The sequence below is a fragment of the Amblyomma mixtum genome, chromosome 7 (genome assembly GCF_055824585.1).
Source record: "Amblyomma mixtum isolate Tamu chromosome 7, ASM5582458v1, whole genome shotgun sequence".
NCBI classification, from domain to species: Eukaryota; Metazoa; Arthropoda; class Arachnida; order Ixodida; family Ixodidae; genus Amblyomma; species Amblyomma mixtum.
In genome coordinates this window covers 113,849,936-113,877,360 of record NC_143018.1, presented here as the reverse complement: position 1 = coordinate 113,877,360, position 27,425 = coordinate 113,849,936, and the positions used below count along the sequence as shown (strand labels likewise).

The 27,425-nt window shown below is 53.9% G+C and overlaps 1 pseudogene; it reads right to left on the bottom strand.

Annotated features, from left to right (window-relative positions):
- Nucleotides 1–1,096: 1,096 nt before the first annotated feature.
- On the bottom strand, nucleotides 1,097–2,908 carry LOC149337254 (uncharacterized; annotated as a pseudogene).
- Between the last annotated feature and the right edge of the window lie 24,517 nt (nucleotides 2,909–27,425).

The window sequence follows — 27,425 nt, the reverse complement described above, 5'->3', positions numbered from 1 at the left end:
TGCCTGCTCTTCACAGTTCCGACGACAGTGCATACACAGACGCACACACCCACGCACGCACACGCGCGCACGCACACACACACACACACACACACACACACACACACACACACACACACACACACACACACACACACACACACACACACACACACACACACAAACGATGGCCTTTTCGCTGAAAGACTACTCTACCTCTCATGCGGTAAAATTGTTTGGAACTCTGGTCAAGCAGGCACGGCTGAGTCTACTTGTACGTGCACATGTCTGGACCTCAACTTTTGCGATTTTCGAAATCCGATGGAAGCACGCCGCAGGTAGTAGTAGTAGTAAAAGACTTTTATTCGTCCATAATTTATAGGCCGAGCATGTCGACCGCCTGGGCGACCAGAAGCCGCTGTTCTTCTTCCCCTTCAGCGTCAAGCCAGTCGAGCCAGGTGGTGATGGATAGAGAGGGTAGGGGGAAGGAACCCGACTGCTGAGCAGCCGGGTAATAGAAGAGGCAATGGGCCAGGTCCGCATTGATACAGGGGCAGTTGGGGCAGGAAGGGTCCGATCGATAGCGATAGAGAAAGAGGCGAGATGGGGTGATGACTGCATTCATTTGGATGTGCCGAAGAAGCGAGACTCTCGCTCGCTGGTACACTTTCAAATTCTTTCTTACGGAGCACCCTCATCGGCTTCGCCGAATCGCGAAGGTTGTCTGAATTGACATTTCTCTTTGCGTTAGGGTTACTCATGGAGTCGACCAGCCAGCTTTGCGTTGTATTGCGTGAGATCAGCCACTTGGGGGACGTGGCGGAGGTGTGCTACTGAGCCTGTGCAACGCTTCGCTACCTAAACTGCGCTGCTTGTAATGACTGCGCCTGACGTCCAACGAAACTTACTAGCTTTCAAATGTCGGTTAGGTCACCGCTTAGCAATCTGAAATAAGCGTTAAGGCACTCTGCTTTTAGCTGGGGCTCTGTGTTTTCGGTATTGATTTCGTATCATTCATAAATTGGGCAGTGATGCCGCGGTAGTGGTGGTGAAAACTTTTACTTACTGAAATAGAGTTTGGGAGCCACAGAGTGGCCCCGCTACATGGTCGGCGTCCCTAGTCCGGGACACCGCATGACAATGCCCCGTCTCTAGCCCGTTTCACCAGAGCCCTTTGGGACTCAAGCGAGGAGCAGTTGAGAAAGGCACTCTCCCATGCCTCTCTGGAAGCGGTAGGGGAAGGGGGGAGGTGGGGATTTTGAGTACATGCCCACACTATGTGGAAGATATCACAGGTCTCCCCACAGTGTGGGCATCGCCCATCCGTGTTAGGATCGTAATGCTTTAAGATTGCAGGACAGAGTAGAGTACCTGTCTGCAGGCGCCTTAAAGTTCGCTCCTCCGTCTTACTCAGCCCCTTTGCAGGGGCCTAGAAAAGGCGGTGGATGTCGCTATAATGCGTTATAATTTCCTTGAATCGCAGCAGCGGCTGGTTAGTCTCCGAGCCAGAAGAGCTGGGATGAGGAGCCCGGTGAGTAAGCGCTCGGGCAGCCCCGTCAGCGGCCTCATTACCTTGTAAGCCCTGGTGGCCAGGAGCCCAAATGATTCTTTTGGGTGTTGGATCAGTGGCAGTCCGTCTTAGAATACAAGCAGCTAAGGGGGAGATCTCCCCTGCCAAGTAATGATCACATGCTTTTCGGGAGTCAGTAATGATGATTCTCGAATTGGCGTGGGCGGCAGCAAGCGCTATCGCTACTTCCTCGGCTCGCATTGAATTCGGGGCTCGAAAAGAGAGTTCATCAACGTGGATTTCCTGGTTAACGACAGCGGCCGTGTAAAATCCCGTGGGTGATGGGCCTGCTACGTCTACATAATATACACCAGGTCGGGAGCCGTGTTGTCTCTCAAGAGCCCGAGCCCGCGCTTGCCGCCTGTTTACGTGCATGTCGGTGTCCATGTTACGGGGGAGCGGGGAGAGCCAGAGCATATGGCGCCACAGTACTGGGATACGCTCCGCCTCCTCTGGAGTGCAGTCGTGTTGGATGTGTAAGCGGTTTAGCAGGCGGCGCCCAGGGGCCGTCTGCATGAGCCGCGTGTATTGGTTCACGAGGTGGGCCTCCCGCAGCTCCTGGTAGGAGTTTAGCACCCCGAATGCCTTGAGTTTGGCATTGAGGTAGCCACCGGGAGATCCAGGGCTCGCTTAGTTGCCTTGCGCATGACGGCGTCTATTCGCGCCTCGTCTTGCTTAGTAGTGCGGAGATATGGCAGGGCGTAGAGGATCCGGCTAGTCACGAAGGCATAGACGAGCCGAAGCGCGTCCCTGCCCCGCAGACCGCCCCGCTTGTTGGAAACGCGGCGGATCATGCGCCCTACCTGTTCGCCTACTCTCTTGAGTTTCAGAATGGTGGAGTCCGGTCTGAGTCTGTGGTGAATGAAAAGGCCCAGAATACGGAGCTCCTCCACCTCTCTAATAGGACCTCCTGACAGAGAGATGTGAATTGCTGTCCTATCCTTTGGGTTCGCTCTGACATGCAAAAGCTCTGATTTCGCTGGAGCACATTGGAGCCCACAGTCAATAGCATACGCATCGACTATGGAAGCGGCCTGCTGAAGGCGGGCCTCCATGTCCCCAAGGCTCCCCTCAGTGGTCCAAATTGTAATCTTGTCTGCATATAACGCGTGTTGAATGCCTTCCACCCGGGTCAGTTGGCTTGGGAGGCGCATCATAGCTATGTTGAACAGGAGCGGTGATAACACCGCTCCCTGAGGGGTACCCCGTGTTTCCATCATGTAAGGGCCGTATTCCTCGCCCTCAATCCGAAGAAAGGCCTGGCGATTAGTCAAGAAATCTCTTACATACGCGTAGGCCCCAGCCCCACAATCGGTAGAACTCAAGTTGGCCAGGATGCTTCCGTGTTTAACATTGTCGAAAGCCCCTTTCAGATCAAGGGCGAGGATGGCTTTGTCATTGTGTTGCATAGTTGTGGTGGCTCAGAGCTTAGGCGCTAGGCTACTAAGCCGATGTGCCCGCGTTCGATTCAGGCCGCGGCGGTAGCGTTTCTATTCAGGCGAGACGCAAAGGCTCCTGTGTGATGTGCGATGTCAGTGCACGTTAAAGATCCCCGGGTGGTCGAAATTATTCCAGAGCCCTCCACTACGCTAACTCTCTCTTTCTTCTTTCCTATCTTCCTCCCATCTCTTGTGCAGCGGGTGGGATGTCCACCGGGATGTGAGAGAATTACTTCGCCATCATGCAATTAAAACGCCATTTGCTTTCCTCAAAAACCAATTTTCAATTTTTCTAGCTGACGCAGCGAACGGTCCTCCTTTCAGCACGCTTGAACCTCTCGACGTCGCCCCATGCTACTCTCGGTTGCACGTACCGCACTTTCGGCAATTTTTTTTGTTGCGCATAGACCTGCAGTTCCACTGCAAAATTGTTATGGTTTTAGGACCGATTGGGGTATATCGATTGGCTCGCGTTGAGCGGACGGGGGAAGCCGAAGTAAAATTTCCTGTAAAATGCTGTCGATTACCCCGAACTTGTGACTTACATCCTGTATGTGTTCTTCGAGTCTTTGTGTTAAATTGCCAACTCTTTGTGTTACGTTATCGAGTTTCTGGCTGTGCTCTTCCACATTTTGTCCCAGTTTCTGGACTCTATCCTCAAATGATGGAGTTCTGACGTCAGGTACTGCTCGCTTTTGCGAAGTGTCTCTGCCTTGCTTGCTACGGTTACCGGGGTTTCGACTGATGCGGTCACAGTAGTTTCCATTTCTGTGACTTCCTGAATTAGGAGTGGTTTTGGAGAAGACTCCTTAGATTTGGCGGGCGCTTTTAGCTTACTATATTCCTGTTCGAAGTGTTTTATTCGTTTCGTGAGTATTTGAATGTGGTGAAGTGCCTGATCGAGTTTAGACTGCAATGAATGCAGCTCCGTCCCCTTTCTGTGAAAGGCCACTCCTGCCCAGCTCACCTGTTTCGGTCCGGGGCTCTGAGTCCGGCTGCTGGTGCTGCTGCCACCTCCATTTCGGCTGCTACTTCCGCTACGGCTGCTGCTGTGTCCGCTGTCCAAGGGCGGGAAGGAGCTCGAGCGGTCCTTCCTTTGAGTGGATGTTGGGGCGTCTCAGGTCCGGGATTTTTATCTTTACTGGTGCTCCGACGTTTTCGTGTGGGGTCGTTGAAATCTTTTCTTCCAGCTGTTATCGCTTCTGCGGTGCCCTCCTCTGCAGGCAATGCAGATTGGGTCGCAGATTTCTTCCTTGAGGTGCTGGTTGCCGCAGTACGGGCACCGTTGTTGCGGAGGCTCCGGACATAAGTCTCTTCTGTGTCCGACTCGTCTGCAGTTCGTACACGCCTCTACTTTTGGGAGGAAGGGGTAGACCAGGTACAGGACTCCGAGGTATACGATGCTTTCTCCCAATTCGTCCGCGTCGAAGTGGAGCAGAAGGGAAGGAGCAGCCGCCCGCGCGCTCTCTCACCGGGCTGTTTTCTCCTCCCCATCCGATCAGGAACCCGATTTTAATCCGGTCTATACATTCAAAGATATTACAACATATTATCAAAATTGTCATCGCCTTTACCCTAGCCCATGTAAAGGCCTGAAGAAGGCGGATGAGCGGCTCCTTCTCCGCCTTCTCACCAATACTTTGCTGTGCCCGGCAGCGCTAAAACATTTTGACCCCTCCTTTAGCGGCAGCTGCCCACACTGTAGTGCAGTGTCTTCTGACACTTATCACATGGTGTGGGCCTGCCCCTCCAACCCCGCTATTCCCCCCATCCCCAACCCAACCCGGGAGGACTGGGAGGCGACCCTGCTCGGCTGCCACGACTTACAGGCCCAACAAGCCTTAGTCGGGCGCGCCCGGGCGGCGGCAACCGCCACTGGGGTCCCATACTAGGGACCTCCACCTAGTGTTTGTAAGGATCGGTCCCTTACGGGCTGATCCAAACATACCTCCAGTTCATTCGAAATAAATGTTTTCACCACCACCACCACCACACGTGGGGTAAGGGGAAAAGGTACGAAACAGCGTGACCACAGCGCTCAGTCACGCGAAAAGTACGGCTTTAAGCGCACTGCATGCACGATTTCAGGCCGTTGACGCTGAGGGCCGACGACCACAGTTCCATGGGGGACAACTTCGTAGTTGACGCTGTTCAGGCGGCGCAGGACCTTGTACGGGCCAAAATACCTGTTTAAAAGCTTTTCGCACAATCCCTTGCGGCGCACTGGTGTCCACACCCACACGTGGTCGCCCGGCTCGTAGTGCACGTTCCTGTGCCGAAGGTTATAGTTTCGTGCATCGGCGCATTGCTGGTCCTTGATGTGCAAGCGGTCGAGCTGACGGGCCTGCTCTGCTTGCTCCACGAAGTGGCCAGCTTCAGGGGGAAGCTCTGCGTCGCCGTACGGCAGCATGGCGTCTAGCATCATGCGGACCTCTCTGCCATACACGAGGCGGAACGGGGTGGACTGGGTGGTTTCCTGCGTCGCGGTATTATATGCGAAGGTGACGTACGGCAAGACCTCATCCCAGGTTTTGTGTTCAACGTCGACGTACATCGAGATCATGTCCGCCAATGTTTTGTTGAGCCGTTCCGTTAGACCATTTGTTTGGGGATGATACGCTGTTGTTGGTCGATGAGCAGTATGGCTAAGCGCTAAGATGTCACGTAGGACTCGGGCTGTAAACGCCTTGCCTCGGTCAGTAATGATGGCCGATGGGGCGCCGTGTCTAAGCACGATGTCGTGCATAAAGAAGTGGGCAACTTCGGCGGCAGTACCTCGCGCAAGGGCCTTCGTTTCAGCGTTGCGGGTCAAGTAGTCTGTGGCGACTACGATCCACTTGTGGCCGGAAGACGAGAGAGGAAATGGCCCCAGAAGGTCCATGCCGACTTTGTCGAATGGTATTTGTGGCGGCTCGATGCACTGAAGCAGCCCAGGAGGTTTGAGCGCGGGTTTTTTCCGCCGCTGGCATTGCCGGCATGTCCGGACATAATGCCTGACACTGGAAGTTAGGTTGGGCCAGTAATAGTTCTGCCGGATTCGGGATAAGGTGCGGGTAACTCCAAGGTGGCCGGAAGTCGGTTCATCATGGCAGGCAAGGAGGACTTCATCCCGCAGATCAGACGGTACGACGAGCAGGTAAGTTGTCGGACTTGAAGTAGAGTTCTTTTTATAAAGCACCCCTCTCCGCAGGCAGAACGACGATAGTCCACGAGCTAGGTTTCGTGGTATTTCAGGGCACCCACCTTCGAGATGTTCGATGAGCAGACGGAGCTCGGCGTCGGCACGCTGTCTGGAAACGAGCTCAGATGTGCTGACCGCTCCAAGGAAGCTATCATCGTCGGTGGTGTCTTGCGGAGGAGGTTCGACGGGAGCACGTGACAAGGTATCAGCGTCGGTGTGTTTCCGGCCTGACTTGTAGGTGACGGTGAAATCGAATTCCTGCAGGCGTAATGCCCAACGTGCTAGGCGGCCGCAAGGGTCCTTTAAATTTTTCAGCCAGCACAGCGAGTGGTGGTCGGTGATGATACGAAACGGTCTGCCATAGAGGTATGGGCGGAACTTGGCGGCGGCCCAGACTACCGCTAAACATTCTTTTTCCGTGGTAGAGTAGTTCAACTCAGCACGCGACAGTGCGCGGCTGGCGTAGGCAATTACTTTGTCGACACCGTTTTGCCGCTGAACTAGAACGGCGCCAAGACCGACGTTGCTCGCATCCGTGTGCACCTCCGTGTCGGCATCTTCGTCGAAATGTGCCAGGATGGGCGGTGATTGGAGTAGGCGTCGTAACTCGTCGAAGGCAGTCTGTTGTTCGTTCCCCAGGAAAATGACGTGTCATCACGGGTCAGGAGCGTCAGAGGGCTGGCGAGCTGGGCGAAGTTTCTAATGAAGCGGCGATAATAGGAGCACAGGCCCAGAAAACGTCGGACAGCTTTTTTGTGGGAGGGGACCGGAAAGGCAGCAACGGCAGCAAGCTTCTCTGGGTCAGCGCGGATTCCGTCAGCGCTAATGACGTGCCCGAGGAACTTCAATTCGGTGAACCCAAAGTGGCATTTTTCTGGTTTGAGGGAGAGGTTGGCGGATCGAACGGCTTTGAGGACAGTCCTGAGGCGGTGCAGATGTTCCGTGAACGTTGCGGAAAAAATGATGACATCGTCAAGATAAACAAGACAGGTCTGCCACTTCAAACCGGTGAGAACGGTGTCCATCATTCTTTGGAACGTGGCAGGAGCACAGCAGAGCCCGAATGGGAGGACGCGAAATTCATACAGCCCGTCTGGTGTAATGAAGGCGGTTTTCTCACGGTCCCTCTCATCAACTTCTATCTGCCAATAACCACTTCTGAGGTCGACCGAAGAGAAGTACTTGGCGTGACGAAGTCGGTCGAGGGAGTCGTCGATACGCGGGAGCGGATACACGTCTTTCTTGGTCACACTGTTCAGCTTCCTGTAGTCGACGCAGAACCGTAGTGTCCCGTCTTTCTTTTTCACGAGGACGACAGGAGTCGACCACGGACTGCTTGACGGTTGGATGACGCCGTCTGTGAGCATCTCTTCGACCTGTGTTTGAATAGCATCTCGCTCACGAGGGGACACACGATAGGGCTGCTGATGGATTGGTCGGGCTCCTTCATGCGTGATAATGCGGTGTTTAACTATCGACGTTTGGCGCACTTTGGACGACGACGTGAAACACGCACCAAACTCCCGCAAGAGGTCCTGGAGTTGCCTCTTTTCAGTGGGTGGAAGGCCAGGATTTATGTCTACGCTGGTTACCGCTTCGGCGTCAGCTCCAGGTGTGTCCTCCGCACAAGCAAAGCATTCGGCCACTTCCTGAACATGGTCGACGTAAGCGATGGCCGTGCCACGGAACAGATGTCGATGTTCGTTGCAGAAGTTGGTGACAAGGACCTCTGTACAACCGTCATGAAAGGATCCAAGGCCCCGTGCCACCGCAACCCCCTTAGTGCGTACGAGGGAGACATTAGGCTCGACAACCCGGAGTCCCCTATGTGGCTCGTCGCAGGTAACTCTCGTGAGAATGCTGGCACGTGGTGGCACCGTAACGTTATCGTCGGCGACTCGCAGGGCGGACCGAGAACCCTGGTGCGCAGGCTCTTCTGTGGCCATTGCGGTAGAAAACGTCACCAAGCGGTTCGGGAGGTCTATGATCGCACCGTGCTCGCGAAGAAAGTCGATGCCAAGGATGACATCGCGAGAACATTCGCGGAGAACGAGAAAAGTGGCAACGAATGTGCAGCCTCGAACCGTAACCCGGGCCGCACACATGCCGAGTGGTGCGACAAGATGTCCGCCTGCCGTGCGTATGTCGGGACCGTCCCAGGGTGTCGTCACTTTTTTCAGGGCCGTCGCAAGCCGGCCGCTAAGGATGGAGTAATCTGCGCCCGTATCAACCAACGCGCTGACCTCCTTTGTGTCGACGAGAACAGGGATATCCAAAGAGACCCTGCCTTCAGCACGGCCCGTCGATGGCTGTTGTGGAGGATTCAGTCGGTGCGGCGGCGGAACCTGGTCGGCGACTGGGGTTGCGCTGTCGGAGCGATTCAAGCGGCGCGTTGGGGGAAACTCTTCGGCGATGCGGCGTTCGGCGTCGGGGCGATTGGGTCGGTGCGGCGGCGGAAGCGGGTCGGCGATTGGGGTTGCGGCATCGCGGCGATACGAAAGGCGCGTCGGGGAAAACTGTGCAGCGATGCGGCGTGCGACGTCGGGGCGATTCAGTTGCTGCGGCGGTGGAAGCTTTGCGTCGGAACGGCGTTCGGCGGCCTCGCCTCCAAAGGCCGCCGGAGCTAGTTTTCCCGATGAGGGCTCGAGGAACCACGTTGTCCCGAGGCGAAACGGGACCCAGAGGGCGAAGACCGGCGTGGAGAGGGCGATCGCGACTCGCGGCGCGGAGGAGATGGTGAACTACGCTGGCGGGTGACATACTCGGCGATGTCTTGAGGGCGCTCTCCAGGGCGTGGACGGGGGCTGTCGACAGGAAAACCGCGTAGTCCCATTTCGCGATAGGGGCACCGCCGGTAGAGATGGCCGGCCTCACCACAGTGGTAGCAGAGCGGGCGTTGATCCGGAGTGCGCCAGAGGTCAGTCTTCCGCGGTGCCTGGCGCCTATCCGCCCAGTAAGGAGTCGGCTGGGCAGAGTGCACCGCGACCAATGGTGCGGTGTAAGGCGAAGGCCCGGGAGATGGGGCCGCGCGGCGCACGACGTCCGCGTACGTGACTGGCTGGACAGGAGTCGGGTACGGCGCGGGATCGTATGGGGTCGGTTGCGGCGCCGGCACAGCTGCAGCGTCTTGTGCCCTGAGTGCCTGTCGGACTTCCTCGCGGATGACGCTGGTGACGGAATCGACGCGAGGGGCAAAGGTGGCTTGAAGGTGCTGCAGCTCCTCGCGGACCACGGAACGGATGAGTTCGCGAAGGGAGTCCGGATTCGTCCTGGGATCATGGTCGAACCGGTCCAACGTTGATAGAGTCGACGTTTGGCGCAGTTCCCGGTCGTACTGATGGGATCTTTGCCGCAGCAATTTCTCCATGTGCACGGCGTCGGCCAGGAACTCCGCGACTGTGTTGGGCGGGTTCCGCACGAGGCCGGAAAAGAGCTGGTCTTTTACGCCGCGCATCAGGTGCCGCAGCTTTTTTTCTTCAGGCATGGCCGGATCGGCGCGATCGCAAAGACGCTTCACATCCTCGACGTACATGGCAACACCCTCATTGGGAAGCTGAATTCGAGAGGACAGTGCACGCTCTGCGCTCTCCCGGCGGTCACTGTTGGCGTACGTACTCATGAGCTGACGTCGAAAGTCCGGCCACGTAGAGAAAGTAGTCTCATGGTTTTCGAACCACGTTCGTGCAGAGTCTTCAAGGCTGAAGTAAACGTTACGCAGCTTTGTAGCGTCGTCCCAGCAGTTAAAGGTCGCGACCCGTTCGTATTGAGCCAACCAGTCTTCGGCATCTTCAAACAGGCCGCCGTGAAAGGGCTTAGGCGTGCGTGGAGTCTGAAGGTTGAGATAGGTGGGGCTGGCTGCAGGGACAGTCGTAGGCAGGGCGTGCAGTGGCGTCGCCATGAGTGGAGTGGTAGTTGAAGGCGCGTTGACAATAGGAAGGGCCTCGGGGGACAGGCCGCGGATCCTCCGGCTGGCACGATGGACAGGGGTGGTCACAAGAGGCGGACGCGTCGAGTCGTCCTCAGGAGTAGGGAGCATCGGCCGCACCTCCACCAGTGTCACGACCAAAGAAGCCGTGAAGGTAGACGTCGGGAAGAACCTAAGACCGGGAGCCTTCTTTTAATTATGGAGCCAGCTTCCACGACACAGAACAGAACAGCGCGCCACGAGAGCCCACCGCCGCTTCGTCGTCGTCTTCGACTCAGCGCGGAGGCCGCGCGGCGCGTTAGGCGCGTGGCAATATATATATATATATATATATATATATATATATATATATATATATATATATATATATATATATATATATATATATATATATATATATATATATATATATATATATATATATATATATATATATATATATATATATATATATATATATATATATATATATACAACCGAAGGCAGGAAAGGACAGCGAAGGCTCTTCATGGTCAGCCTGTTCTTCTTCTTCTGTCTGTAACGATAATGAGTGCTCATGAAAGGAACAATTGGAACGAGGAAAATTTTATCATGTGCTGCAGCCAAAATGCATTTTATGTTTTTAGCGGAGTTCACATCAAAGAGATTATGAATTCATTAAACATTATGAAGCGTTTGGAACTGTGCTACCAGCCCAAACTCACCTGGTCCGCCTTTCATCCAGACCTCCTTTTTTCTTCTTCCAGTGTCCCCCGGGGAGTTGGGGGCGTCAGTGTTCGCCAGGATGTTCATGCCGTCAGCGGTTGTACGGATCACAAGCCCCACTCTTCTGCTTCAGCGACAAAGCCTTTCTGCCTCTTGGATACGTGTAGCCCAGATCCTATGCATGTCAACAACAGTGAAGTTAACTCAATAAAACTAAAAATGAAATCACGAATATCTCCCAATGACTCAATAAGGATGCGCTATATTCTAATATTAACAGTAAAAAAGTGTGCTGACATGACTGAGCGAACACCTTTTTAACCTATAAAGTTATGCAGACGTCAGTAATGACGTTACTTAGAGGAACGTTTGTTTTTCTTCATTGCTACGATTTCATCTGCGCATGGAGCGTTGAAATGGCTATCTGTGTTGTATCAAAATAATCTTCAGCAAACAGCACCTCTAGAACCAAGACATGAGTGACTTCGTTTCGGAATTCTCAGTAGACGGCCCCCAAAGGTGCCGCGGTTGGAAGGGGCTTTGGACTGCGTGGGGAGAACGCGTACTCCGGACGCTGAACGCCGAGCACCTAGCTCCGCTGACTGCTCGAGTCTTCCGAGGGATGTGCAGTTGTTGAATATTAATCCTTTGTACCTAATCTGCAAATACATTCAGTATGTTAAGGTTTCATCAACTGGATCAAGTCTGATCATTTATGATTAGACCATCCAATAGCAGCAGCGACGCACGGTTACAACAAAGTAAATGTGGTGCCACGAGCGACGCCATAGCAACGAGATAGCGCAAATCTTATAAGCTATGAACTGCTTTTGCGGGGGCGGCCCAGATGAAAACTGAAAATCGCCGGGGTCAGATTTGGAGGTCCACATCAGGTCGGGCGCGGTCAGCCATGGTTCGACATAGATTTTCAACCAACTCGTGAAGGTAGTTTCGGTGGTGGCTTGGGCCAATTTTATAAACGATTCGGGACAAGTTTTAAGGTCGCCATCTGCCGGACACGCTCAGTTATGGCTGGACGTCTATTTTGGTTCAAATCGTCCACGGTAAAATTTTTGGAAGTGACCCGGGCGAAATTTGGAGGCTGCCATCGAGCCCGGCACGGCCAATCACTGTTGGACATCGATTTCGGCCCGAGGTAAAATTTTGGGAGTAACCTGGGCGAAATTTTTTCAATAACCCGAGCAAGATTTGGAAGTCTCCATTGTGCTCGATACGCTCAGTTATGGTTGGGCATCGGTTCTGGTCCAAATCAGCCAGGGTGAAATTTTGTGGGCGGCCCAGGCCAATTACTTGCCTCTAGGTTTCACAGTTGCTCGGGGAAACACCGGTGCACAAGGAAGATGAACACGCAAGGTGTATGATGGACAAGCAAGATCAAAATTGGAAATTGGTTTCTGTGGAATGGAAATGGCACAGTAATTGTCGCACAGTTCGGTGGACGGGCAAGATTTTTGCCCTTCTCGGACGATCGTATGACTCATTTGGAAGTAAAAGAGCTCGTGCGACAAATAAGTTCCCGACGTGGACGACCGTGCATTGGCCAACACTACCAGCAACCGCAGCGCTACGTCGCCGTAAACTAAACACGCCAGCCACAATAACGGCCATGGAGACAGAAAGCCCAGAACCGTCGGATTAACAAGATAAAAAAACCACACGGAAAAGCACAGAGTGGACTCTTTGAACGCCGGACATCAAACTTTGAACAACTTCAACCTCTTCCGGGGCCCAGTGGTACCGAGGTAGACGCCACCGAGCCACGGGCCTGTACCTCGCAAGCCAGTGATTGCGCAGCCCACATCCAGTAGACCCAGGAGACGCAGTCACTCCGGAACGCTACACCCGAGAAAGGAGCCGGCCCTGCTAAAAAGGGTGAGTTGTCCATCCAAGCAGCCTCCACTCCTTCCTCTTATCCAACTCCTGAACCCCCCATTACACCTCAAGAGGCGGTAAAGCAGTACATACGTTCCGCTGAATTTCGCTGAAAAATCAATAGCATAATCAAAACTATAGCTGCTGAACAACTCAGAGTGATGCAGCAACAACTAATACTAGCCCAGGCACAGTTGAAACATTCCATGACTGATAGGATAGAGGCTACGATTAACACTCGCTTGGAAAAACATGAAGCCGGCATCAACAAGCTTTTTGAACTTGTACCTCATCAGGAATTGCTTCATAAGCAGCGCGCAGTTCAACCCGCTGCCTGTCCTCATCAAAATATCTCCAGACAAGCAACATGGCGCAGAACAACAGCACGCAGAAAGTTCGGTGGCGGCGCCAATCCAATACACCAACAGAAACAATTATATGGCAACGGAACTGTCGCAGCATACGCCGAAAATAAGCACAACTAGCCGCGTATATCGCAAACTCCCCCAATCCCCCCATGCTCTCCGCTGCAAGAGACGGAAACAAATCGCATTCATATCCGCGGTTCTAACACGGCAGCCCCTACACCACGTACAGCAATCCTGACACTCGCTTCCATTCCGGTGCTAGACCGCACACCGACAAACACGCCCGACAGCAAGGGCACTCAATATACACCGATAGAGCTCAGCTCACCGGACACACATATGATCTCAATATTCTAAACATATACAGCAATCCTAAAGATAAAGGCAGTTATTCCGGAAATCTTGGGCTCCTTTCGTTCCTCAAAGCTTCTGGTGGTGGGGATATTATTGCACGTTACACGCACTGTGGATACACCTCGGATACGCCCAAAGGTAACCTCATTTCTACCGCAATGGCTGATTACAACCTTGGCCTGATCACAAACCCCACCGTACCCACTCGCATTGGCACAAGTGTCACCTGCGACACCACATCCGTTCTCACATGGGCTACATCGAACATAATCATTAAATCTCACACGGTGCCCTAAGACAGCCTTGGAAGTGACCACTTTTCGATCTCCACTATTATTGCTTATGATTCCAAGATTTTCAACCCTCGTTCGCAGCTTCTCACTGACTGGGATAGATTGCGCTCATACTTGGCAGATGATTCTTCAGAACCCCGTGCTGTTACTGACTGGACAGACCGTCTGGTGAAGGTCATCCAGACGAATAGCAAAAGAATTAAAAATACCCCTACGGAACCGCAGGCTCATTCGTATCTGGCTTATCTATGGGAGGCCCGAGAGGGACTTCTCAGGCGCAGGTGTCAGCAGTGACATAATCGTCCATTGAGACTCCGCATAGCCGCCCACACTCGCGAGGGAGAAGAATACGCGAACACGCTAGTCCGCGCAAACTGGGCATCCTTTTGTAACGACCTCAAGGGTACATTAAGCACAAAATGCACGTGGTCCCTCCTACGCGCTTTCTTAGATCAAAAAACCACTAAATCTCAGACACAACTAAACACACGACGTCTAATACAACTAGAGCTCCAAAAGACCACCGACGTAATTGGCCAACTACGGGACACTTATATACCCACATCTTTTCAGTCGGCAGATCCACCCAATCTACCTCCACCTAACCCAGAACTTGATGCCTACATCACGATAAATGAAGTCCGCCGAGCACTCCTTGGTATTCGCCGCTCAACGGCGCCAGAGCCGGATGGCATAACGTACAAGGCACCACTCAATCTGGACGAAGTCTCCCTCCAGGAACTCACGGAGCTCTTTAGTAACCACTAGCAAGCTGGGACGCTCTCATCAGCCTGGACCCATGCCAGCATGCGATTTAAACCCAAACCGGGCATACCCCTCACCCTTAAAAATTTGCGCCCCATCTCCTTAACGAGCTGTGTCGGCAAGCTTTTCGAGCATGTCATTCTAAATCGCCTGCAACCGTTTCTAGAAACAACAGACTTTCTCTCCAATGTTCAATTTGGCACAAAGCGTATTTCTCGCCCTTAAAGAGTCCCTCTTTTGTACTAAGCGCCGTACAGCCGGTACGCGAGCCATACTGGCCCTACATATTTTTAAGGCACACAATAAGCTACGACCATATCCTCACGACATTAGCCACCAAGGGATGTGGCACCCGCATATCGCAATATATTCGCTACTTCCTTCAGGGACGCACGGCAGAACTCCACCTTGGGGATAGTGCCTCCCAGCCTTTACCCCTGCCTAAACGGGGTACCCCACAAGGGGCGGTTCTATCACCTTTACTCTTTAACATTGCCCTAGCGCCGCTGGCAAAGGCCCTGGCTGCTATGCCAGGGCTTCACACAGCCATATACGCAGATGATATAACCCTCTGGACAACGGGAGGATCCCTTGGAACAACCCAGGATATCCTGCAATCTGCCATAGACATCACGACCACTAATTCACAGACACGCCTCCGTTGCTCTCCAAATAAATGGAACTCCTGCAGCTGAAGCCCCTCCCCAGTGACCCCCACATTGAACTGCACATTGTTGGGTTTTGGAATCCCACCGCTGCCACCACTGTTGGGTTTTGACATCCCACAGCTGCCACCACTGTTGGGACTGGGTGTCCGAGCCAGGAAACGGTCGAGGCGACGGCGAGTCAAATTACTTTTATGTACAGTATGTACAAGGGCTTTTACATGATACAAGGGTCGAGAGCACCACGGGCTAGCACAAAGAAGGAGGGCGGCCCCGGCGGCGAGCGTAGCTCCGGCGTGATGGCTCTTCTGCTGCCCGTCTGCTGCGCGGGCTCAGCGCGGCTCCGTTTTTATAGCCGCCCGGGTCCGTTGCGGCGGCCAGCAGTTCAAATCCTCCAATCAGGTCACGGCACAGGCTACCGTTCAAATTGGACGAATGACTGAGAGGCGGCCGGCCGTCGACGCGTTGGAGGAGCCCGCACCGACGGAGAGGAGGGGAGGAGGAAGGGTCCGTGCCCGGCGCCGGCGTGGCGGGATGAGTCACGCTGCACGTCGCGACATGTCCGAGAGAGTCTGGGCCTCCTTTGAGCGACGGCGGGCTTGCAGTGCTTGTTGCCAGAGAGGCCCGCCAGCGAAATGTTGGCGCCGGCTCTACAGCACCACCGCCGCCAGACAATGCGCCACGAAGACGAGCTACTTCCGCGTGGCTCGGATGCGGGGCGCGCTCGTACGCCAGGCTCCTCCAAGTTCTCGTCCGGTGTTCAGCCGCAGGTAGCTCCAGGCTCCTTTCCGAGAAAGGGTCCCGCTCGTCAGGACAGGATCACTGCTCCGCAGCTTTGTCGCCCAGGTGACTGGATCAGCTTCGCTCGGTCCTTCGGAAGAGCTTGCTTCTCAGCATCGGTCGTTGAGCGTTCTGCATGTTGCCAAGAACCGACCGACAACAGGCAACACCCAACACGAGCAAGTGCCCTCCGTCACCCGTCAAAACGCAGACTTAAAGGTCTTAAAACTCCGCTAGCATTAGTTCTGTCCCCTTTTGTTCCCTCTTCAACAAGAGACGCATGTGGGATACGAGAACTATGAAGTAATGAACTCAAACAAAGTGTCAAACACCGGAAATACACGGAATGAAATGAATGCAAAGTAAATTTGCTCTCTTGAGATCACTCGGCCAGGGAAACACTCAGCTGAGGCCACAAATGAGGACATAAATTTTTCCCCGATCTACGAGCGAGCTTAACAGCTGTTCGCGAGGAGACAAAATGTAGGTCACGAGGAGGCGAAGGCAGCCTTGCTTAGAACACACGGCTTAGTTCGTCTACGCCAGCGTTTAACTCGGTTAAACGACACCCGCCACCGCGGAAGCTAATGACTCTGCCTCTTTCGCTGTAGCTGCGCTTTTTTCTCTCTCTCTACTACCGTGGTAGCTAATGTCTCTGCCTCTTTCGCGGTAGACGTGCTTTTCTTTCTCTCTGTACTTGTCTTTCGAGTTTCTACGGGTGGTACAGTACGAGAATGATTTGTTTTCTCTTACTGACGACTTATCCCGTTCTTTGCGCTTCGCGCGCCAGTTGCGGCGTTCAATTGCGAGTGCGCAACGCTTCCGATGGGAGTGTTCTTTCTTTCTTTTTGTTCGTGGTGGTAAGTGAGACCCACGAGTCGTCGATTTCTCGCGCACCTTTTTGCCTCTCCGCTGAATGTCAGGTTCGCATCTACACGGCCTTTTGATTTCACGCCTACCGAATAGCGTTATCCTGACACGCGGCTTTTCATCGCGATAACTGTGCTTGGCCGAGCGCTTTGACGGTTTCGTGCAAATTTTCTTGCCCCTGTCACTGCGGCCTCGTACAATCTTTCGCTCTTTGAGCCGTCCACGCGTTTTCCTTGCCCGCGCGTGCCGCTTTCTGTGGGATCGCGGTTTCTTTCCTGACTGCAGCGGAAAGCGAGAGCCCGCATGAGAGCACGTGCCTTTGCCCGTCTTGCTCCCTCTGTGCTCGCGGCAAGATTCACCCCTTCCTCGCTCCTTTATTTTGAGCTTCTTGAGCAGCGCTCTCTTGTATCTCGGTTTCATCCCTTGATACTCTTTCTCGCGTAAATGCTAGTATGCTTTCTTTTTGCAGTTTATTCTACTGCCCAGATCCATGAGCCTCGGCACACTTATTCTCTTCGCTTTGCGCGATAGTGATGCCTCGCACATTTCTCTAGCTCCGATTGTGACACTAGCTTCAAGGCTAACGACGTTACTGACGTTGCTCCTGTCAATGTGCCGGTGAAGCATATGCTTCCTAGGGCGGCAACTACTTCTCGCGCGCTTGCCCTTTCTCTCTATTCGGCGGCGCCACTGTCTCTTATGCCTGCCTTTCATCGTCTTTCGGTGACAGCTCTCTTTCTTGAGCTTGCCTTTCCTGTCCTTCCGGCGGCAGCATTGTTTGTCTATCACCTTGTGGTGCAAGCTCACTTCTCGGAACTGGCTGTTACTTTCCTTCCGCTTGCAGCTTTCTTTCTTATGCTTGCCTTTCATTTTTCGATGGCAATACTGTTTCGCTAGCTGGTTCTTCGAAAGCACATGCTGCTTCTGTAGCCTTGGTTCCTGCTCTCTGACAATATCACTCTGATTGTCAGCCAATTTACCTGCGCTACCTGCCTCACGTCTATCTATGGCGTCTTTACTAGCCTCCTCCAAACTGCGTTCTTGCTTGTAAGCCTCTACGAGTGCACATTCGTCCTCATCCCTCTTGGATGGAACGACGTCTACAGCTCCCACGTCGTCTGGGAGGCTCTGTACTCCACTGTCGTCCAGCACCTTAGCTTCTACAGGCGCGGACGAACCAGTGTTTCTCCCGATATTAGTGTTGACACGCAGCTCGCGTCGTGCTCCTGACGCGTTTCAGCCAGTTTCGGGTGAGGGTCGGCTCTGTACTCAGTCGCGACGTTCCTGCTACTGCAGCTGCTTTCTGGAATGTCGTAAAGCTCAGAGCAGTGCGAAAGCACGGGACTCGTTTCGCATCGCTCGCCAGAGACTCCAACTCGCAACTCAGCGTCCGCAAACTCTACATGCACCCGCTTCCGCTGATCGTAAGTGTCGGGTTTCTGCATTGCTGCCGAACGCGCTGCGCAACACCATGTGCCGTCCTCGTTTACTTCGCTTGCGTCGGCGCAGGCGCTTTCATTAATGTCCAGACGGACGTCCTCTCTGCCCTGTTCAGCAGCTTCTCCTGCTTTCGACACGCTAGGAGATCCGCTTTCCGGTAACTCTGCCACAATTTCAATGGGCGAGACCTCTGTAACTGCATCGTCCGATTCTGTGACTACCTTATCCGATGGTATAGAGGCTTTCTGAGTTGGCGAATGCGGGGCAATTCCCACTGTTACAGCAGCAGTTACATCTGCCACGTACGGACTACGTTCCTCTGTGCTGCACTGGCAGCTCTGCTCTACAGCTACGCACTCTACCTCTGTGTCACGATCCTCCGACCCTTCAGCATTTTCGAGCCACTCTAAAATGTCAGCTTTAAACTGGTAGGGAAAATCGGTAAACGATGGGGTGCTATTCTATCGCAGATACCTTTGGCGAAGGTCCATCGGTGACACGTTATATCTCGTCAGTAAGAAGCTTTTCAGCTCATCGTAGTCCGCCAAACCGCCGTCCAACAGGCGCTTGACAACGTCATACGCTTCGCTGGAAAGCAGGGATACCAACTGCTGTGCGCAACAATTCAGCTCAACGCGCTTTCTCTAGCAGACGCGCTCGAACTCCGCCAAATATTTCGCCATATCTTCGGCGATCACGAAGCGCTGCGGCCTGTCTCTCAGCTGCTGACCGTTGTTCTCATGCAGAGCGGACAATGTTCTATATCTCTCATATCCGATCTCATGCGCTTCAAGCTCCAGGTCCATCAGTTTCTTAGCGTGAGCACGACGTTTTATTTCAAGCTGCCTCCGTTTTTCTGCCTCTTCGAGCTCAAGCTGCTTCTGTTTTTCTGCCTGCTCAAGCTGCTTCTGTTTTTCTGCCTCTTCGCGCTCACGGCCTCTTTTGGCCTCCTCGCGCTCAGGGCGTTCTTTGATCTCATCCCCGGCCTCATTGGCTTCCTCAGCCCTTACTTCCTCTGTCCGCATGATCTCAAGAATAGCCTGCTTTCGTTTTGCGGGGCCCAAATCAATGCCCAACTCTTCACAAATTTCGATGAGTTCCTTCACTTTGAAGTTCTCCATCGCTCACAATAGCCTCTTGTAGTTGGCCCTTTTCTTAGAATTGCCTTGCCGTTCGCTACTATAGCGCTACTAGTACGACACGCGCAAGTAATTCTTTCCAAAACGCCTCGTTTACTCCCTCTGCAACAGCTTTCGTTTCAAAGCGCTCCGACTTGGCTCGAAACAGCAAAGCTCTCTCCAGTGCAACACACAGGCCTACTCTAAACTACAATCACGTGTGCTAGAGCAGTCTGGCGAAATGAGGGGAAAACATCAGGCACTCACCGCGCCGAGGTAGCTGACGCCGGTCGATCCCGCAGCTGCCATCCACTGTTGGGACTTTGGCATCCCACCGCTGCCACCACTGTTGGGTTTTGGCATCGCACCGCTGCCACCACTGTTGGGACTGGGTGTCCGAGCCAGGAAACGGTCGAGGCGACGGCTAGTCAAATGACTTTTATGCACAGTATGTACAAGGGCTTTTACATGATACAAGGGTCGAGAGCACCACGGGCTAGCACAAAGAAGGAGGGCGGCCCCGGCGGCGAGCGTAGCTCCGGCGTGATGGCTCTTCTGCTGCCCGTCTGCTGCGCGGGTTCAGCGCGGCTCCGTTTTTATAGCCGCCCGGGTCCGTTGCGGTGGCCAGCAGTTCAAATCCTCCAATCAGGTCACGGCACAGGCTACCATTCAAATTGGACGAATGGCCGAGAGGCGGGCGGCCGTCGACGCGTCGGAGGAGCCCGCACCGACGGAGAGGAGGGGAGGAGAAAGGGTCCGTGCCCGGCCGGCGTGGCGGGATGAGTCACGCTGCACGTCGCGACATGTCCGAGAGAGTCTGGGCCTGCTTTGAGCGATGGCGGGCGCGCAGCGCTTGTTTCCAGAGAGGCCCGCCAGCGAAATGTGGGCGCCGGCACTACAACATGTACGGGAATTCAGTGCCCATTGTGCCTCAGGTTAAGATTCTCGGCCTTCTCATTAACAACACACTCGATGCAACCGCACCCTTCAGCTCTTGCAAAGACCGATCAAACAGGTCGCTGCACTTATCAGGCGGGTGGCCGCACGCAATCATGGGCTGTCTGAACGCGAGACCCTGAATATGACAAACGCACTAATCATTAGCCGCATTACATACCACGTCCCATACCACATACTCACTCAGCGGCAAACACCACAGGCAGACATCCTAATACGCACGGCTGTCACCTCCGCCCTACATCTTCCACGGACGGTTAGCACGAAACGCCTGCTGGCCACTGGTACCCACAATACAGTGGTCGAATTAATACAGGCTCAACGCACGAGCCAATTTGTCCGCTTGTGTCGCACGGAAACAGGACAACGCCTACTGCGACAGCTACGTCTCAATCCACCCATTCCCACTGTAACAAGTCCTACACCTTAGGTGTTTTCTCTGCGCACGCAGGATCACATATATCAGAACGCCCTACCGCCCAATATCAGCGCTAGTCTCCATCAGGGTAGGCGGCACGCACGAGCGAGCTATTACACCAAAACATACAGCAACCGCTCCCAGATCCTTTATGTGGACGCGGCAGAAAATTCTAAACCAGGATATTTCACGGCAGTCGCAGCCTATGAAGACGGCACAGTGGGCGCCGCCGCCACCATGCGAATTAATTCGCCTGCAGAGGCGGAAGGAGCCGCCATCGCACTTGCTCTGGCCCTCCACCATTGACAAAACCGTAACCGAAAATTGCATAGATTCCCAGGCCGTGTACCGCCACTACCTAAAGGGCGTGGCGACGCCGGAAACACATCGTATTCTTGCCACGGCCACCTCTCTCGACCGAATGATTCCTCTGTCGTGGGTCCCTGGGCGTGCCTCGATCCCCGGTATTGAGCGCGTTCATGCGCTGACCCGAGAACTCTCCCCCCTGACCCCGGATGATTAGACGCCCAACCTTGCGCAAGAGGCCCCATCGGTCCTCTCTACATGTCATCAAATCACCACATTCTACAAACTCAGCCGCATGGCACTGCCACCACCCCACAGTGCCTCGTCGCCTTTATCCAGCGCCACATGGTGACAATTATAGACAGGCTGCTTTATTTCACCCCACCGTCTCTCATGCTTTCACCCTAACTTTCCTCCTGATTGTAGCACCTGTGGCGTGATCGCATTCACACTTTCTACCACGTTTGGGAATGGCCTTCCCCGAAGGCAGTATCCCCATCCCCAACCCCACTCATTCTTCCTGGGAGGCTGCTATACGGACCGCTCAGCCAGCCGGCAAGAAATGGCTGGTGGGTCGGGCTTTACGTGAAGCACAAGCCCGTGGGCTCCTGGACCAGGAGAGGATCAGCCTGGAAGATTTTGTGTGTGCGTGCGTGCGTGCGTGCGTGTGCGTGTGTGTGTGTGTGTGCGTGTGTGCGTGCGTGCGTGTGTGTGTGTGTGTGTGTGTGTGTGTGTGTGTGTGTGTGTGTGTGTGTGTGTGTGTGTGTGTGTGTGTGTGTGTGTGTGTGTGTGTGTGTGTGTGTGTGTGTGTGGGTTGGTTGAATGGTTGGTTGGTTGATTGGTTTGGGTCGGTCGGTCGGTCGGATTATGGGGTTTAACGTCCCAAAGCGACTAAGGCTATGAGAGACGCCGTAGTGAAGGGCTCCGGAAATTTCGACCACCTGGGGTTCTTTAACGTGCACTGACATCGCACAGTACACGGGCCCCTAGAATTTCTCCTCCAAAGAAATTCAGCCGCCGCGGCCGGGATCGAACCCGCGTCTTTCGGGTCAGCAGCCGAGCACCGTAACCACTGAGCCACCGCAGCGGCGTGTGTGTGTGTGTGTGTGTGTGTGTGTGTGTGTGTGTGTGTGTGTGTGTGTGTGTGTGTGTGTGTTGGTTTATGGGGTTTAACGTCCCAAAGCGACTAAGGCTATGGAGACGCCGTAGTGGAGGGCTCCGGAAATTTCGACCACCTGGGGTTCTTTAACGTGCACTGACATCGCACAGTACAGAGGGAGAGAGAGAAAACTTTATTTACAAAGGAATTCGGGGCACGCCCCAGGGTCCCCACACGACCCCACTGCACTCAAGTGTTTATGTTCCTGAGGTCCATAGCACTGGCAGCACGGCCGGTGGCGATGGTCTGCACGGCCGGGTCCTCCGAGCGCAGCAGGGTCTCCCAGTCCTCCCAGGTCTTGAGGTTCTCTAGGTCCCGCGGGGGAGGGTCCACCGGGCAGAGGGAAAGGATCAAGCAGAACCCTTCGCCTCTTCCCTTCGCACAGTACACGGGACTCTAGAATTTCTCGTGCAAAGAAATTCAGCCGCCGCGGCCGGGATCGAACCCGCGTCTTTCGGGCCAGCAGCCGAGCACCATAACCACTCAGCCACCGCGGCGGGTGTGTGTGTGTGTGTGTGTGTGTGTGTGTGTGTGTGTGTGTGTGTGTGTGTGTGTGTGTGTGTGTGTGTGTGTGTGTGTGTGTGTGTGTGTGTGTGTGTGTGTGTGTGTGTGTGTGTGATAAAGTTGTTGCCATTCATCCGACAGGCATGCGATGCGGCCACCAGGAACGCGCCCACGTGAAAGGAATGAATGCCCTCCTCAAAAAAATTAGCTGTGGCTTAGCTCTGGTTAGGCCTGAGTGATTGCGAAAGCAATAGCTCCCTGGCTGCGCATGGCTCTGCTAGTGGTTTGGCATGTCTTCGCCTTTCGTGCAACTAAAGGATTTACTCTGGATTCTTCGGCATTCAGAGAGTCCATGAAACTGCTCTCGCTCACTGAACTTGTAGAACGCCGCCTGGTTCGCCGTTCTGTGGCATAGGCGCGTTGCTTAGCCAACCGCTCTTGCCTTTCTTCATCTGTTTCCTCGGCACGGCGCCGGCGTTTGCGCGCAGCACGTCGCTCCAGCGACGCCTTGTACAACTCCTCAGACATGACTAAGCGGAGCACGCCTGCTTCGCCCCGCTTATCCTCTCCTAGCGAGCGCCCTCACGCGGCGGGCCGAGGAGGCCGTCACGTGGTAGCCGCCGCGCCGAGCGAAGGAACGACTACGGCTGAAGAGGCGAGTTGGGGCCCCTGCTCTCCTCTGGTGGTGACGTCACGCTGTCACGTGGTCGTGCGCCACAGCTGCGCCGGAGCGAAGGAACGACCTCCACCGGCGGCAGAAAAGTGCTAGCAGTATTGCTTTCGCAATAAAATCACGCATGAACAACACTCCGTGAGCGCGCTGATCGGGTATACGTACCGTGTTTGCCAAACGTAACCGAGCGGCCGCGTCGACGGCCGGAGCGCTCCCGTAGCCGAGCGGCGGCGTTGCTGCGTGCGGCGCTCGACGCTGCTATCCGCCTGCGGATATAAACTGCCTGATGTAGTAAACCTGCGATCTCGCTCAGTATGATAGCGCTCCGAAGGCGGGCAAAAAATTCAGGGGGCACTTTGAAATTGCCGAGGCGCAGCGCACTTCACAACTGGAAAGATTAACGGGAACGACAGCAGGCCGCCAGATCATGGAAAGTCTCGGCATCCGTTACCACGCACAACAAGGCCAGAAAGAGGCCATTCCAAACGCGATCAGACAAACGCTAAGAGTCGACCCGATTCCACAAAACGTCCACCCGGAACACAACAGGGGAAGAAGAGTGGCCAGGGCCAGAGCTCTCCTGCACAGCCACGGAGACGATACGGGGACAAGGTTCGTTGACGCTGCGGAATACGCAGAACGCTCGCGATTCGCGGTTGCGGTCGTCGATTCGTGTGGCAAACGCGCATAACGTCAAGTGTAGCGTGCGAACGCGCAGAAGAGGCGGAGGAAGCGGCGGTGGCACTCGCCCTCACGGATCCGACGTGCCCCGTGGTTCTCTACGACTCGCGTCAGACGATTAGAAACTTCGCCAAAGGATGGATCTCACAGAGAGCGGCCCGAGTCCTGAGGAACCGACAAGTCCAGCAGGAGGTAGAATTCCAAACTAGAATTCAATGGTTCCCGGCGCACATGGGAGAAGTATCGAGGACGTATCGCAACCGCAACGAGACGGCACACGCCAATGCGCGCGAGCTCGCGAATCGCGCCGGCGACCGTCGTCCGTGGAATAGCACCAAAGAATGCTTGACCAGCTACAACGAAATTACCAAGGCCCTCTGCCTGGCCCGCCGAACCTTCCCTCCGCCCAGCGACAAGCAGGACAGGGCGCACGCGGTGGCCCTGAGACAACTGCAGACGCTCACGTACCCCAACCCGGAACTATACCACAGGCTTTACCCCGGTACATACCCGACAAATATATATATATGCAAGGTATGCCACGCCAATGTAGCCCCTTTAACTCACAATGCTCTGGGACTGCAACAAAAACCTTCACGGTGCTAATTCCGGACCCTCCCGCCTCGGTTGGCCGCTGCCTTGCGCAGTCCCAGCCTCGGGGACCAACTCTGGGCCGTCCAGCAGGCCCGCCAGGCGACGGCGAGGCAGCGCCTCGACGTCCCCACGTGGGAGACCTAAGGCCCCGTCGGCGAAAGCTCTGCAGGACTATGAATAAAGTTGTTACCAACCAACTTTGACTGTCTGAAGTGCATGAAGGCGAAGCCTGTTCCGCATCCCTTTAACTGTCCCTGTGGGGCTGGTGACGTAACCATTGAATCACGTCCACATAATTAATGACTAATTACTAATGGCGAATTACTAATTAATGACTAGTTACTGATTATTGGCTAAATTTAAATTAACTGCTAATTAATTACGCGTAAGCTTTGCCTTTAGAAGTGGAACGCGACAGCGTAGCGCTGCCAGGGAGTCCAGGAGCGCCACCACCCGTTCGGCGCGATGCCTTGCCCTTAGAACGCAACGCTTTTTGAGGAAAGGGAATGACCCAGCAATTCTCTCTCATCTCGGTGGACACCCGAACCGCACTGTACAGGAAGGGAAGAAGAAGGAGCGAACGAGGGAAGAGGGGCCGTAATGAAAAAAAAAATAAAAATTGTATTAAAGGAAATTACGAAGTAACTGTCTCACATATCGCAGTGGACACCCACAATCAGTTTGTAGAGGAAGGGAGGAAGTAAAGAAGAAAGAAAGAGGGGCCGTAATGAAGAAAATTAAAATTGCATTTGGGGAAAGGAAATTACACAGTAACGTGGATACCCGTCAAAAGCGTGACACCTCTGCTGACAAGCTTCTGCTATCAACCTTCTGTCGACAACGATCAGGCCTCAATATCGAGCCCATTATATCGACCATTGTGCTGTGTGTCAGGAAACGAAAATGCAACCGCAGAATCATTTTAAAAAAAGGGGGGGAGAGGGCTTTAGTCACTTTGCAAACGCGCCATTCGTGGACCTCTTACAATGCCTTGCGGGTTTCTTGCTGTGATCGAAAGTTCGCGCATAGTGAGCCGTTAAATGCGAAATTATTCTCTGCCAGCTCATCTATTTTGTTCCCGATGCGGTCAGCACCTCTAATCGCATTTTGTTTTTCTGAGAGTGCACAAAATCCTTATTTTTGGAGGATGAATTACCTATAGCAGAATCTTGGACCTAAAGTTTCAGGAAACAAAACACAACGCCTCGGCAAGTGGCAATACATTTTTGAGGAAAAGCAGGAATTCGGGGCACGACCTTAGCCCCTGGCACGACCGCACTGCCCTCGTGTTTGTGGTCCATAATACTGGCAGCCCGGCCTGTGGAGGTGGTCTTCACGGCGTTGTCCTCCGAGCTCAGAAATGTCTCCCAGTCCTTCTAGGTCTTGAGGTTCTCCAGGCCCCACGGGGGAGGGTCCGCTGGGCCAAGGGAAGAGGCGAAACGTTCTGGGCTAGGGCGCAATCAGGAGCTGGCGCTTTGTAGCCAAATCTACATTGGCCACCAACTTTGCGATTTTGTTGTGGCGGTGCTCTGACGAGGCACAGAGACCGACCTTGAGCCGTTGCCTAGCAACCGCCGCAGCTGGCGGACGCGCGCTCACCGCGCCATCTGGCATGACGTAACACCGCGCGCCTCGCTGCGGGAATTATTAAGCATGAAATCCTTTTAGCTCCCGTTGTCGGCAGTGTGGTGACGTCACGCTGAGACCGAGAACACTCATCCGGGCACTGAAATCTACTGAATTCCACTCATCCGGGCTTTAAGAGAAGTTTATTAAGGCGGCAGCCTTTAATGCCTAATCGTTGTAAGCAGAAGCTGTCGACAGAAATGTCACGCTTTTCAATTGGTCGAAACGGTCGTGACGTCACAGTGCGCGAATTTCAAACGGGGCCAATTGTACTTTGGCTACTAACCATGCAACCAATTGAAGGGATCGTATAGTGATGCTCCAAGGAAGTGGGACTGAGGTTAGTTAATTGCTTACTTAACCAATTAGTCTAATTAACCATTCTAGTCAGACCAGATAAATAAATAAAACCGAGTAAGAAATTGGCCGAGCTTGGGAATCGAACCCCGGTCTCCGGAGTGCGAGACGAGCACGCTACCACTCCGCCATGCCAGCTCGATGGTTTGGAATGAACAAAGGTGCGTCTAGTGAATACGGTGTCTTCGTTCACCCCCATCTTCCTCCCTTTACGTTACGGCGAGGGTGATGATTTTGGCGGGTGTCCACCGAAATATGTGAGATAGTTACTGCGCAACTTCCTTTCCTCAAACACAATTTTCGACTAGTGTCTACTGAGATATGCGAGACAGTTAATGCGTAATTTCCTTTCCTCAAATACAATTTTCATTTTCTTCATTATGGTCACTCTTTCTTCTTTCACTGACACTTCCTCCCTTCCTGTACGGTGCGGCTCAGGTGTCCACCGAGATGACAGTGAATTACAGCCCCATTTCCTTTCCTCAAAAAGCGTTGCGTTCAAAGGGCAACGCATCGCGCCGAACGGGTGGTGGCGTTCCTTGGACTCCGTGGCAGCGCTACAACACGCTGTCGCGTTCCACTCCTAAACGCGAAGCTTACGCGTCATTAATTGGCAGTTAATTAATGCACCAACAAAATGTGCAGTGAACAATCGCGTAGCAGAATGCAGCACTCCGGCTTTCGCCTTTCACCACTTTAGCCGCTAAAGTTCCTCGTAATTTTTAAGCATGAAATGCTTTTAGCTCACGTATGACAACGGATCACGTACGGATCACGTATGACAACGAAGTGTAACGTGGCATTT